Raw genomic sequence first — 4,778 nt, 5'->3', positions numbered from 1 at the left:
CACAAAGTGCTTCAGAAGGCAGCAAAAGAGACAAGTCATAAAATCAGCAGGTTTTGAAAGGAAACTATTTGGTGTATAAAAACTGATGAAATAAAAGACAGTTTAAAGGAAACTGAAACTGGTAAAAAAGTATGTTTAAGGAGGGGCTGAAAAGAGATCACTGACTCAGCCGGCCTGATTTCGTCAGGCAGAACGTTTGCAGAAATGAGTTTGTAGAACTCTGCAAAACTGACTGAAACACTCTGTTCTGTTTAGTTTTCAGCTGAGCCTCTGGAACAGGCAAAAGACCTTAAAATCTATTCTAAAACATACTGGGAGCCGAGGTTAAGAGACTAAAACTGGAGCGATGTGATCATGTCTCTGGGTTCTGGTTCAGGCTTTTCTCGTGCACTGTTCATATGTTTTTCTACAAAAAGTAATCCACCAAACTTTGTACATATTCTACATTACCATGAGCCAGTAATTTGTATATAACCCATGTATCTGAAAAGGCTGCAGAATAAAGAAGGAAGTGGTGCGGTAAGGAGGCAGGTTGGGGTGGCGCATGGTCACAAAACACAGGACTTTCCCCAGCAGAGACCAGTGTTAGGAACCACGTGAACATGTGAACACAACGATTCTTGGTGATTACACACTTAAGAAAATAGACTCCTAAATGCTACACACTGGTGCTTTGCATGTAGACGTTCTGAAAGATGCTTCGTCCACACTTCATTTATGCTACAACACAACTGTCAAAAAGTAATGCTGCAAACAAAGGCCATCCATTGCCATTGGCTATTGGCAAAAGATTGTGTTAACCATTTACAAGTCTGACATGATTACAGACCACTGAGCATCTGTGAGGACCAAACTCATGGATTTGTTACTCAAACTGGACTTCTGGATTATGCTTCCACTCGTACCTGAGGCAACACAAACCCTCGTGTTTTGTTTTTTCTTTAAACAAAGAGCTATTTTTGGTGTGAACACCTGCTGTCGGAGGTGAAAGGGTTCCAGCAGTGACTCAGTTCAGGATGCAGCAGCATGCCAATGTCAAATTTTACTTGGATTAACTTTCAGTTGGCATGCTGTGAGAACAAAAGAGTGACCTCTGAAGTGCTGTGAAAACACAATACACTGACGTGCAACAGCTCTGACTTGTGACAGCAGAGGATTTCACTGTGTTAAAAATAAAGCTGAGAGTTGAATAAGAAGCTTTAATCAAAACAATCATTCACTTTGTTCCAGGGATTTAATCTCTGAGTGAAAGAGCTTATTGATACATGAACGCTTTAATAGCCTGAAGCTCAGAGCACTGCTTCACCAAAGTACAGCTGAATCATATCATATCAAATCATCTTTAGATTATAGACCATTTTAAGGCACCCTTCAGTTGCTGGGACACAACACTGATCTTCCACTAAGACTCCAGTCCCAGCCCCACTGCATGAATACAGCACATGAAACACTGAACTGAAATACTCACTGTGGGAAAGAAGTAAATTACTTTTAGGACCTTTTTCTTTTACTTTTAGGACCAGGTACGAACTCAATGTCTACCACTTCCCCAAAGAAACAAACCACTGCTGCGCGTGGATAGCAGTGGTCAAAAGAAAGAACTGAACACTGTCAGGAATCTCCAGCTCCAGTGTAGAGGCCAAACCATGAAGTTTTCTTTTTCTAAATCTGACCACATGCTTTGGTTTATGTTCTGGTGTTGGTGGCAACATGCTGGACCACCAACAGCAGATGCAGATGGACGGAGACAGAGTGCGTGTAAGTCCCGCCCCCCTCGGAGGGGAAAACACTCCACACCTTCAAGTCTCCACGACTGAATTGCTAGCTAGCTAGCTAAATTATTAGCTATAGCTAGCTAATAATTAGCTAATAATAAGATGGCAAAGGATTATTTTAGCACACTATGCCTGCCAGAGAGGCAACGGTATATTGATAAGCTTAATATTGCTGGTCTACCTCAGTGTCCCTTCTCCTTACCTTGCTCGTCTTGGAAAAAACATGAGCAGAAATCAGTCAGTTAACTAAATCGACCGCTACTCCCCCATCTCCACATTCTCCCCTTACTGCAGTCCGAGCATGATGTGGAGATTTTTAAGAAGATGAGCATTTGGGCATGCTCAGCCGTCAGCCTGCTCCTACACGCTGTTGTTTTGAGACTCTACATGCTGGTAGATTGATAGAAGTGCGAGAGCGCACCGCTGGAATGGATTGCTTGAATCGCGCTTGAATAGTGCTGGGCACAATTATAACACAAGTTGCATTCACACTGTCAATGCTTTAGCTTAAAGGCCCTGACACACAAAGCTGACGGTCGGCCGTCGACCAAAGTCGGGCCGTCGGTGAGCGTCTGTCTCCCTAGTTTTTGCGGTGTTTCCGGCTGATTGAGCATGTTGAATCGGTGGCGGAGCTTGTCGGTGAGAGAGATCACTCTGATTGGCTGTTCAGGTTTTATTTCCTCGCCCCTGTAGCGAGTGAATCTGCCTGTAGTGAAACCGGGGCTAACCGGTGCTTCCTCCTCAGGCTCCACTTCACTCAGCTGCCCCACAGACCCGCTGCTTCTTCACACTTTAACCTGAATAACAAACCGGAGCTAGCTGGGAGCGGCTAGCGGAGCGTTAGCCGCAGCATGACCAGAGGGAAGCGCAGCCAGTTAGCCTCCGCTAGTCTCTGAGCTAGCCCCGGCTCTCCGTTTGGATCCAACCGGAGCACCGAGCCCTGGTTTGTTATTCAGGTTAAAGTGGGAAGAAGCAGCAAGTTTATCGGGTGCTGCGGTGCTCGGCTGCACAGATAGGAAACCCCTCGGCTGACAGGATGTACCACTCTCTCACTCCGCTCTCTCTCACGAAGGCGCAGAACGTACGTGCTACTTGGCTGTCGGATGTAGTCCGTGTAGTGTGTTCAAATGCAACTGACACAGGGCGACGTGAGGCGACGTAGACGACACAAGAGTTGGCTTTCGTTGCCGCTAGTTCTTTGATGTCGGTTTGGTGTGTCCGCACCTTAACATACATAAATACAGTTAACTGTTACTCTAACAAATACATTTGGAGGGTTTGACAAAGTGTTTGCTGCACACATAGGCATACGAGTGTCAGGATCCCACAATTTCTTCCCTGTTGAAGCCTCATGTTTCATTGCCTGTATCTACTTTTGTCTTCTACAAGGTTCCGTTTTTCTGCTCAGCAGCTGATAAAAGCTAAGCTCTGGGTTTTTATTGGCTGTGCAGCCCACCACACAGCAACTTTATGGCATTTGGACTTAGGGAAAACTCAACAGGCTGGAAACGGCGGGGGGAAGTGTGAGGGGAAAGCGGGCCTCGTTTCACCTTTGGGGGTGTGGCTTTCAGATTATGACGCGTTGCACTCTGTCTCTATACCGATATGAAGACATGAAAGTCCACCGACAAAGCAGCGACATGTGACGACCTGGGATGAGAGCGTGTTGGAAACGGTCTGGACGTGGTCTGTAATTACAGATAAGTAAGCTTATTCACGCTTGCAATGCCTAGGAAACATCGCTAGCTTGGTCAAACTAATGATCGCTAGCCAACAGTCCAAAGAGGGAGAGAGGAGCATTTGTGTCTGCGAAACTTACCGGTAACAGAATGAACTCTACAGATGCCGGAGTTTCCCAACAGTTCTTTCGTTTGACCGCTGCAATCAACACCTTGCCCTGGTCCATTTCTGTAAGGAAGCAATCAACTTTAATTTCTGAAATTAAGATTGTACCTTATCAAAGGGACTGAGCAGCAAGTCCTAAAACTAATTTCACCATTTCACTAGTATTTTTCAGTTCAGGAAGAATGAAGTTCAGAGTTTCATATGCTGTTCTTGTGCAAAGTCCAAGTAAAACATCCAACTAGCAACCAAAAGACGCCTTGAAACTGTCTGCAGTGCATCATGTTATCTCTTCTTTGTATTATTTTGCATCAGATTGTGGACCAGGAATCTAAAATCTGAAACTTTGAGCTGGATTGATGCAAACTCTTATTTCCGTTCTCCTCTTTATTTTTTCTTTAACAGTTAAATTCACCTTTGATCTGATGAACTAATGAGTTCTTGTATATCTTGTTCTTTTTTTATTGCTGCTTATTCACTGACTTTGGGTGTGGACAGACTGAATACATGAACCTTTATTAAAAAAACAAGCTCAGGGACAAAGACAGCATTCAAGTCAAGTATGTGTTCCCTTTGGCCAGGGCCTGAACCTCCGACACTCCCTCAGTGAATCACACAGATCCACTCAGAAGGGTTTGAACTCGTGCTGGTTGAACTGTTGAGGGTTCAAAGAGTTGAGATGCAAAAGAATCAGGATTTAATGAAGCAGAGAGTCGGATGGTACACATGCTTAATTTCAGTGCAGCATGTATATGTTGTGGAGACGATCCAACATCTCATTATTCTGTTGTTCTTTTCTCCTCTCTGTGCTCACCGCGACCCTCTTCTTCTTCTCTCATGAGACACGTGGCTGTGATGTCACGGTGCTGTATGTCAGCAGCAAAGGGAAATGTTTTAGTCCTCAAACTCTGCAGCACACCACTACAAGGATGTCTTGTACGTTTATTCACGTAAAAGTTCTTAGAATACTAACAGTGAATACTTGTCAATCTATTACCAATTCATGTCTTTGTTGTCTCCAGAGCTGTTGGAATATATATATACCGTACAGGTCTTTATAGCACCACACTGTCAGAGCACAGAGCACACTCGGGGCAGAGATTAATCAGCAGAACGTGAAACTTCATCGTACATTTTCGCAGCTCTAGAAGTTTGCTTTCA

The sequence above is a fragment of the Epinephelus fuscoguttatus genome, linkage group LG6 (genome assembly GCF_011397635.1).
Source record: "Epinephelus fuscoguttatus linkage group LG6, E.fuscoguttatus.final_Chr_v1".
Classification (NCBI taxonomy): domain Eukaryota; kingdom Metazoa; phylum Chordata; class Actinopteri; order Perciformes; family Serranidae; genus Epinephelus; species Epinephelus fuscoguttatus.
The sequence above is the reverse complement of the archived record's forward strand: the minus strand, read 5'-3'. Positions refer to the sequence as shown.